This window comes from Megalops cyprinoides, chromosome 22 (genome assembly GCF_013368585.1).
Source record: "Megalops cyprinoides isolate fMegCyp1 chromosome 22, fMegCyp1.pri, whole genome shotgun sequence".
NCBI lineage: Eukaryota > Metazoa > Chordata > Actinopteri > Elopiformes > Megalopidae > Megalops > Megalops cyprinoides.
The window spans coordinates 16,813,056-16,823,481 of record NC_050604.1 but is presented as its reverse complement, the minus strand read 5'-3'; the positions used below and the strand labels follow the sequence as shown (position 1 = coordinate 16,823,481).

Sequence of the window (10,426 nt, the reverse complement as noted above, 5' to 3'; positions counted from 1 at the left end):
TGTGGGGAGAGGGGTGTTACATCTCAAACACTAGTTGAGGTGATTTCCTGTCTAGATAATTGGCTTCAGTCAGATGCTTGAGATGAGATAGAACAAAACCGGCTGTTGCTCCAGCCCTGTCCTCCCCTTGTCTTTTGGGTCGAAGTAAGACTGTGAGCACTGAAACAAGTATGCCCACCATTTGGGGTAATAAATGCCTGTAATCACTCTTCTGGCAGTAGAGCTGTATTCTTCACTGGCTCACAGAAACCATAGCGAAACCCTCTATTTGTCAATAGCTATTTGGGGCAGTGGCTCGATTAATTCTGGGGGAAAAGGCTAATGGCCTTTGAAATGAACAACCCAAAAACTATCACTCCTGTCAGTCTGTAGAGCATTAGGATTTGATAATGTATTCATACTGACATAAACATAACATTGTTTTCATGCTCTGACCGGTTTAAAGTCCTCAGTGTGTAATTCCATTTTACAGATTTATGAAAGGTGATGTGCAAATGGCATTTCTTTTTCATGGTTACATCACTATTTAAACATTGATGGGCTGCTTGGAATGGTATGCTTGATTGCAAGGACCTCAAAGCAATGGATTTGTTTGTAATGATCATTCAGACTCATATTGAGTTACAGCCATTTAGACATTTCTTGGATTTTTACGTAAGGATTAAATTACGTATTTGATGTATGTGAAATCTAAATCTCAGATAAGTTCTTTTACAGTCATACGTTTCTTTGCAACAAACTGGAGGACTAACAGAGACTTTGTTCTCTCCCTCTCCAGACATCTTTAGCAACTGACTCTTATCAATAGGTAGCATCAGTACCAAGTGTCCAAGTGTCTAACACATCAGTTTAACCAATGAAACAATTCATGGTCCAGGTGGGAGCTAAGATGCCTTGCCAGTCACATAGCACAACTCCCAGCAAGAGACACGATTAGCTTACTGTGCAGAAATTCAAGGATTCCAGTGGATAACGTTAGCATCCACAATGGATTCGTACTCACTGAGCTCCACCACACGTGTTAAGATTATATTACTTACCTAAACTACACGGACAGAATGACATCAGCTCTTTGGATTCATTTTATGAGCATTCTTTACATGCTTTTCATAGTGCACACATAAGAGTCAACCTGAAGGGTGAATATTTTGACTGATAAAGGGCATCAGAGGCATACCATCTTGCTTTTGGTTTCGTGAGTCAACAGAATTCTTTCCAACAGCCAGCTCCACTGAATCAATATAGGCACAGCTTCAAGGTGTCAAGGTGTTTGCAATCTTTGCAAGAATAAAGAAAAATCTTCTCTTTTCTCTGCTGGCAACAGATTATAGTGCAATGGTACTTATATATATATATATATACACACACACACACACACACACACACACACATACACAACCAGTGGAGGAGGATGAGAAGGGTGATCCAAGACAGGGCAGAGAAGAGAAGACTTGCCTTGCTACAGAGTTCTGGATCAGCTGGAGCCATTTCGATGGCCTGCTAGGAGGAAGCACAAATTTGGAGGACTCATAGAGAGGATTGCATCGTTCAGAGAGAATCACTCACAGAGGAGATGGCATTGCTCGCAGGGAGGAATGGCTAGATAAAATGTAGGTTTCTCTAGCAGTGGCAAGATACAGGCTATTTCAAAAATTGAGTGAAAACAAGCAGCATGGAGTTAAACAGAGGAGATGAAGGGGAAGAGGTCAGGAGCTGCAACATAGAACTGGGGTCATGGAGAGGACCCAGGCAGCAGGGAGGCTTGCATGTTTCAGACGGGGGGAGGCAGCGGGAATTAAAGGGGAAATGACCTCAGGGTCATCTCTGTTCACCTGCTCACCCTGTGTGAGAAATGTCTGGGGGAGGGGAAAGAGAGTTCAGTGAAATACAGAGCAGCGGAGTCAGCGGAGTGAGAGTGGTGGTGTTGCTGGGGGAAAAGTTGAGAAAGAAGGAGAGTCTGGAAAACTGTCTGTGGGAGGGCTGTCAGAACCTGCCTGGATTTTGAGACGGAGAAAGAGAAGAGGAGGCACTGATACTTGTGGGGATCAGAATATTGTCCACAATGCGCTCAGTATGTATCGTGTATGTACACATACACCTACATTTACATTAAATATGCATATCTTGACATAAACACACAGCCACACACAAACACACACACACACACACACACACACACACATCAGTACACACACACACACATATATATATGTGGTCATGTGTATTATTCCTCATATTTTCCACAAAATTCCACAATTTCCACAAAATATTATTAAACCATGCATGTCAACTCTCTCTTATCTCTCTCTTATATTTTGTTTCAATGTAAAAATAATTTTTAATTAACTTTTTAAATACAGCCCTGTCTGGAATCACTAACTGTGTGTTAGTTTTGTGACAATCTCACGCTGAAGCAAGATGAATGCAGTCCTCCAGTAGACTCGCATGCAGACAATGGCTGTTTTTCATGCTACAGGTCACACAGTGCAGTGGAGAGTGGAGTGGGTGCTCACTGGAAGATAAGCGCTATTCCACTGATATCATACGAGACAATGGCCAGTTTCGAACCCTGGCTGCAGGATTCTATGCCAGTGGGCAGTTTCAAACAGCTTGTAAAATTCGATGAATATAGTTTCAATTTTGAATCCCCTATGGAGGTTAACATGAGTAATAAATGACAACGTTTCCATACTGCCAGGAGAATGATGCCCAGTGAAACTGAATAAAAAATACCTGTCATTATAATAAGCCTTTTCATTTCATGTCACCTTCACAAAGAAGGTAAAAAACATTCTTGCCCTAGCAGCCCCCTGCTAATGGATTCAACGGAGCATTTATAGACCCAACCCCATTTATGAAACATTAGGCTTCATATAGCTCATAAATTGTTGTCCAATACAATCACTTGTCAGAGGCTGTTAACTCAAACAGCAATACCGTCCAAAGAGGCGGTGTTTTTTTAATTCTACTGATTGCAGGGTTGTCTTCTGCCTGTTTTGCACTGTAAACCATATATTACAACTGAAACTCATTCGAAGAAAACAAACATTAGGGAAAACATTATAAAAGTGTATATAAAATTGTTATTTATGAATCCAGTGCTTGAACATAAACATGCCTCAACTCACCTTGTCCATTTTGCCAACTGACCTTTTCAGCTGTTACAATTTGATTTGTTCTTGCCAATTCTACCAAATGACAACGTGTAATTGTACAACCATTTACAAATAACAATTCCACAATCTCTGACAATCATAGATGCTCACAGGTGACTGTTATGTATACATCAATGTTAGTGTAACGATTTATGAAAACCTTGTTAAGGATAAGAATTGTGTCTAATATTTTTTCACCACTCTACACACTGCCCCCCTGTTTAAAACATCCCACGGTGCCACTTAATGCACCTCAAAAGCATTCCATAATATTTCAAAATATGAGAGAGGCTTGCTATTGCTGTTTCCATGACAACAGGGAGAGTGAGTGAGTTTTCAGGGGGTTGATACAGCACAGGACCTCGTTAAAAGCAGCCATCTCCAAAAAAAAAAAAAAAAAAAATCCCTCTCGTCTGAGTCACAGTGGGAATGTGAAACAGGTGAGGAGAATCCCAGAGAATAAATGAAAACCCAAAGACCAACAAAACAGCAATATTAATCTACCGGAAGGTGAACTTCATATTGGTCTCGTTCATCAGCTCTGACACTGGGCCCGGCCCCCCTCCCACGCTCTGGGGGAAAGACTTTGGCTCTGATGAACGATCACGAGCGGAGAAAGTGACTGGAGCTAACAGACTGTGTCCCCCATTCTGTCTCCGACCGCGGCGCCACGGCCAAAATTATAATAGATCCATCTAAAAAGATGTCACAGTCCGCCGCTGGTCCAAATGCGTTCACTTCCTCAGATGCACATAGACATTTGCATGCATTCTTCAGGGCTCTTCAAGGGCATGCCCAGTCTCTGCTTCAGGCTACTTCAAAGAAGATGCGGTCTGAAAATGAATTCCGCTGCATTATTAAAAAGTTGTGTTTTTTAAAACAATGTAATATCCGCTGAACATCACACATGAGCAAATCTTTCTATTGAAATGCGTCTTTGGCTGAGTATGAGTATGAGTATAAGAGCAAGTGTACTAATATTTTACTATAATTTATGTTTTAAACCATTCAGATAACTTGAAATGATTTAAAAGTATAATAATAGTCAGTTATACAACCATTTACACAATGTGATACAACATAATAGTTGTTCCTCATTTCAGTTATATTAATACATCTTCGCAATTTCAGAATTTTCCAAAGGCACTTTCATACTTAGTGATATCCACATAATTAGATGCTGCACTGCAAGCAATGTGTATAATTGTGGTAAATGGATGCTTCCACACCTGTGATAGCAGTAGTGTTTATCTGCCAGAACCATGTTAATTGATTGACTGACTGGTGTCAGAATGCTGCATTCTGGGTTGCTCTCATCTCTTATGCGGTTAATTACCTGCCTGGTCAGGTGGAACCTTACCATTTGAGAAAAGCGTGATGAGGTTTTATTTATAGTTCTCTGTCAGTTGCGGTGCTATCTATGTATACCACATATTTTTAAAAATTATATACTTATTTTCTGTCATTGGTAAAATTGATACACTATATTCCTCTGTTTAAACAGTTTTTTTGTAATGTTTACCTTTGTACTTTCACCTTGATTGCCTGAAGGTGAGTGTGTGACAAAAAAAGATTTCATATTCCCTATAGTTTGGTTTCCATCAATTGAGCCATCCATATCTTCTCCTTCTCCCCTTTAGATCTTGATCTAGTAGTAAAGCTACTAATCGTATTATACCTGACGCTTTTTGTATGTTTGTGTGAAATGGGAAAAATCAAGGGGCAATGTAGACTATAATACCGCTGAACTCCTGGCCACAGGACAAATGAACTATGAATATTGCACTCATTATCATAAGACAATGGGTATTCGAGAGCCTATTTTAAATTTTGTCGGTGTCCTTACTGATTTTATTCACCTTTTAATTTATTTTTGTCATAATGAATTGGAAATTCACCATAAGGAACTGTGTGCCTTGTTGGCAGCCTCACACATATTGCACACAGTGAGGCCTCAGCCTGTGAATGACAATTCCAAGATGCAGGAAAGCGATGTGTAGATTATAGCAATGCAGTATAACAACAACAATAACAACAACAATGATAATACATTAGCATTATGTAATCTGCAATGTTTTGTCCCAGGATATTAAGCTGTCAACATAGTCATTGATAAAATCTTCACACGGCTGCTAATGATGACAGAAGGCAGACAGGGGACGACCCGAAACTGTCATCTTAAATGAGACACGTCACCACTGCAGACAAGGCCATTCCTCATCTCTGCTTTATCACAGAGGGACTGGCATGTATTTTCCGCCTGTTCAAATGCAGCATTGCTGTTCTGAAGGCCGTTGAATGGCTCAAAGGATGGGACTCTTCGTGCTTCATCACAATGCGCGTACTCACGTGCTGTGTGCGTCATGTTAAAGACGACACGGCGGTGTGACAAAGCTATTTTCGCATGAATCTGAAACGTGTTGGATGAATATGGCCTAGTTTGACATGGGATGAGAGGCACTTACAAAAAAGCAGAATGAATGTCTTTTCCCTTTTCCAGAACAGTGGGAAATAAGACTGCAGAAAGCCAAGGTGAATCTCAAAAGACACTGCAGTGTTTGTGTTCATAGAACCTGACAAGGTTCATGCATATTCAGTTGTAAAGCACTTTCAAGGACTAGGAAACAAGCCAGACTGCGCTGTATGCACACCATTCAACGTTCCTGTGAGAACAGATTTTTTTTTTTAATACTTTTTCACTTCCCCCCCCCCAGACTGAGGAACACAGGCTGAATGGATGGCTTTATAAATACACAGCATGTTGGTGAGGGCAAAATGGCCATTGAGACAAACACTATTCTGTTCTCCCACGTGGGTTTTCAAGCCTTGCACATGAGTCAGACTCTCTGCATGCAGGTGTGCGTCAGCAGGGGGAAGAGAGGTCCTTTGAAGAGAGCAGAGCGGAGCGGAATATGGGGGTGGAGCAAGAGGAAATTTACAAAAGGGCCTGTAAGAACCGCTCAGTTCTCGCCGCGCGTTCGGAGAGATGCGGAGAGAGATCCTTTAATCTGCGGGGAAGACTGTAGAGAACATGTCTCTCTTCTACAATGAAAAGGACACCTACAGGAAGGTTGTTCTCTGAGGAAAAAAAAGACACCGGAGGATGGTGTTGAGTTGGATATACTGAGCACTTGTCAATACAGATTGCCATTGTTTGTGTTCAGTTTGTCGAACCAAACACTTCCTGGGTTTCATATTAAAATACTTAGTAACCTATCTAGATATCAAAGATATATTTTACTTCACTGGTGAAGAAACCCTTTCATTGCATCAGTGTCAAATTTTGGAAGTAACCCTGGACAAGCACATTAGCTAATAAGTAATAAGTAGCTAGTAGCTAAGGTGTTTTTTAGAAAGTTACTTTGTAGATCCCCCTTAAAATATTCCTCGTTTTTAGTAATATAAGGTCCTGTCCTTAGTTTCTCTAGCCGAGTCTCAAAGGTTGGTCCACCATTTTAGATATGAAAACATTGACTCAGTATTAGCTTCACATTGACTCACACATTGTCAGCTTACTGCAGCCTGATCTCCACCTGACCCCTCAGCTGTTATCCCCTCAGCCTCCAGGAAGCTGATGATCCTTAGTGATTTAAATGCTATGGAAAAGGCCAATTCGATTGTGTAATACTGCATCAGCACTTTTAGAATGCGATGTTTGCAAGCAAGCAATACATTATGCTGTAACCTTGTCCTTAGTTAATCAATTGATATTCTATAGAGGAAAAACTGATACATTGTAACTCCTATGTTGTAGCATTTAACTGTATAGACACTGCATTGCAGTGCTGAAGAAGACTGACTCCAAGGGCTGAATTTAAATCAATTTCAATCAATTTCACAATTTCCTGCTGTGATGCAAATGGGATCCACCTGTATTCTGCCACATCTCCAGTTACCTATGCAAATGACAATGGCCCACAGTGCAACACTCTTGTATGTTGCAGGCCTTCTGATTGGTCAGTGCATACACTTCATTACGTCTTCTAATCATGAAAGTATTATTCCCAGCCACATGAGAACAGCTGAAGCTTTTTGATAATAGAGTGTACATCTTGTGTCAGTGCTTGAAAGCTGCACTTATCCCACTAGATATTACCCTGTGTTCTTTTATTTTCTACTTTATTTTTTAAGAAGAAAATATTGTTGCTGACAGACAAAGCTCTTGATTTTGTTGCATATTAGCAGTAAGAAGTATATGGAAAAAGAGTATGACCATAATGATTTATTATGGACAAGAGTTAATAGAAGTCAGTGAAAGTTAAAAGCTCCACCTCTCCTAACTATTGTACGTTTAACAGGTGCACATTTTAAACCTTAGGAAATATGGGTGAAAGGTGTAAATGTTTAAGAGAGATGTTGAGTTGCCATTCAGCAGGCTCACCTGCTTTATCACCTTTCTACAAACAATGTTATGAATATCATTAATCCCTGACTTATTTTAATTAATGTGGCAATGCATTTCAGTCATACTCTGGAAACAATTTGTCAGGTAAATATTTTATCTATCCTCAATGCCCTCAGCTCCAAATAATGAATTTAAGCGAGTGCTATGTGTTCATCTGTTTCTCCATTTTCAATTAATTTCAGTGGCAGGTGATGTCAACATGTTGTAAGAAATCTGAAAGGTAACATCACTCAAAGCAACATGTGCATTGAGATCAGATGGCATCAGGGTCTCAGTCTTTATCTACTGTGAACTCATTACCGCTTGTAGTGCTTTTCATTTTTTTCTCAATGTCTGCAGATATAACTCTTTGATATAAGCAAATGAAGGCTGTGTTCATAAGGCTATTTTCTTCTTCCTGTAATTATAATATACACTGGTGGACTGTTGTCTTAATTTATGAACGGATTGTCAGGCTTATTGAAAAAGTGCTACATTTGGCAGTTTGCTAAGATGATCCTCTGAAAGAAAAAAAAAAACTTTGACCTCTTGAGTTTTTGATTTCTCAGAGTCCACAAGTCTTTGTTGTCACCTTATTACTGCACGGAAGTGAGCCTGACAATGCTGAGTGACAGCTACCTTTCAGAATAATCATCATTTGCAGGTTTAAATGAGGCCCACTGAGCATGCAGATTTTACAGGCTTGGTTTTGAACTCCTGCCATGAACTCTCCCTTGAACGTCTGCATTATGTGTGTGATTTTCCTCAGTACTGTCTGTTTTCTATAGACTTTTTATATAGAAGGTATGTTTTCAACAATGAACAACAGTGAACTTTGGTGTGAAATGAAGAGTAGTAAGATGTAGTGTTTCTTATTTTCTGACCCCTCCCTATGAGAAAAAAAAATAATGGGAAGAGCCCCTTGCACCCTAACTGAGTGTCGTCTACTCTGCCTAAGAGCCTGGCTCTTGCTTCCTGCCACAAAATTGGACCATCAGTGAGACACTGATGTAATGTTTCCCACCTGATGACACATTCATCACACAAAGCCCAAAGACCTGTTCGCTGTTAAAGCCTCACACTGCAGTGAGGTAATCCAGTTTCCAGCACCCAGGGCAAATATTTACACGCACAAGCAGTATATAAGAACATATACAATACTATGTCAGGTTTTTTTGTCACTTTTTTATTTAGAAAAGTCCCAAAAATAATCCATAGTTAGCACACATTCCATTTACAAAAAATGTCTGCGAGAATTGCTTGGATTTTTTAATATAATAAACTGATTAGATAACATACATTTTCAATATCTTCGACCAAAAAAGGTGATACAATTAGTACATTTGTGCCTCCATTGTATTAATGTGAGAGGAGGTTGTTTCATGTATACAGTTTTTTTTCAGATATAAAATGTCCAAGGATCTAAGAACTAAACAACTCTTTTCACCAGTTCATTTGTGCCGTATTGTCCAGGGTGTGTCTATGACGTAGGATTCAGAATGTCCATATATGCTCCTCCAAATACACCACTTGAAAATGTGTTTTATGAATAATAAGTCCAGATCAGTTCAGATTTTGCAAACAGATGAATTATTCCTGATTTGATGTACATAAATAATTTACCACCTGTTGTTAACACAGAGGTGACATCGTTGTGATCAGGTATTTTAACTTCGATGTGGCAACACTTGAACTTCCTATGAAAATGAGTTCTGACCTCCAAAATTAGTTTGAACTGTATTGAGTATGTCTATAAATATATTTATTTATTCTTAGCCATAAAACTAAGAGTTAGCAACCGAAAATCCAACTGTCATCTTGGTCACCCGTGAAAAGCAGAATGTACGAGCAAATACATAACGAGGAAATGGCATGCTTCCATAATTCACATCATAAAGTTCACATCATTCAGTGCAAAATGTGTAAAATAAGAAAACATTGTCAAACAAAATTAACGTGGAAATGGCTGTGAATGAGCAATAAATGTTTTAGTTCCACAACATGGGATGTATCAGTTACAATGCCTTGGATGACAATGACTGATTCTTTCTAACGCCTAGGTTTGGCATGTTATTATTTGGCATTGTGAGAGTATTACTTCATAAATATACCTGCCTTTACCTATATCATAGCAAAATATATGGGACAGAGGGCCTTTTGCACACATGATGTAAACATGTTACTTATTCATCTTATGTTGAAATCATAAAACTACTACCCTGATCCTTGACTGGAAAACAAACAAAATGGCAAAAAAGTCCCAAGATCCATTAATGAAAAAAAAAATACATTGAGAAGTTTAAGGAACTTCACATTTTTACAAATAAAACCATAGGAAAAGAATTTATTTAAAATGTCAAGCATCGCCAAGTATTTTTTTTTTTAATCAACACCAAATGTTCGAAGAATGAGATATACAGGAAAATCTTTATAACAGTAATAAATTACACAATTTAAACATTATACCTCCATTAGCATGAACATATTTGGCTTTGAAATGTATGGAATTGAGCCGTTTTTATATTTTTTTTAAATAACATCCTTGCAGATTGAGTTATACAACCAATATGGAAGCAGATTTTGTTAAAAGCCATTTTATTTGTGAAAATACTTAAAAATATTTTTATATATTTTATTTCATTTTCTTAAAAAAAAAATCACATCTTGATGCAGATGATGCCAAGTGTGCTTAGGTCCGTATGAATCCAGGGTTTGACGACAGTGGTGACGAAAAACAGACGTGCTGCCTCCACAACGACTCTGGGTTGAGATTACAGTACTTCCAACATCAGCTGGACATGTCAGTCAAGCCTGGTCCCAAACGAATAGAACCGAGAAGGTGATGTCACCCGCTCCATAAGCATCCCTTTGTATTCCTCAAGACGGA

The 10,426-nt window shown here is 39.0% G+C and overlaps 1 protein-coding gene across 3 annotated transcripts in view; it reads right to left on the bottom strand.

Moving 5' to 3' along the window:
- Positions 1-10,055: 10,055 nt before the first annotated feature.
- LOC118769855 (glutamate receptor 2-like) overlaps positions 10,056-10,426 on the bottom strand; it is a 32,380-nt gene continuing 32,009 nt past the window's right edge. For all 3 annotated transcript variants that reach the window (XM_036517225.1, XM_036517221.1, XM_036517222.1), the window contains exon 16: positions 10,056-10,426. This exon is cut by the window's right edge and continues 338 nt beyond it. The gene's annotated coding sequence lies outside the window, so the exon portion shown is untranslated.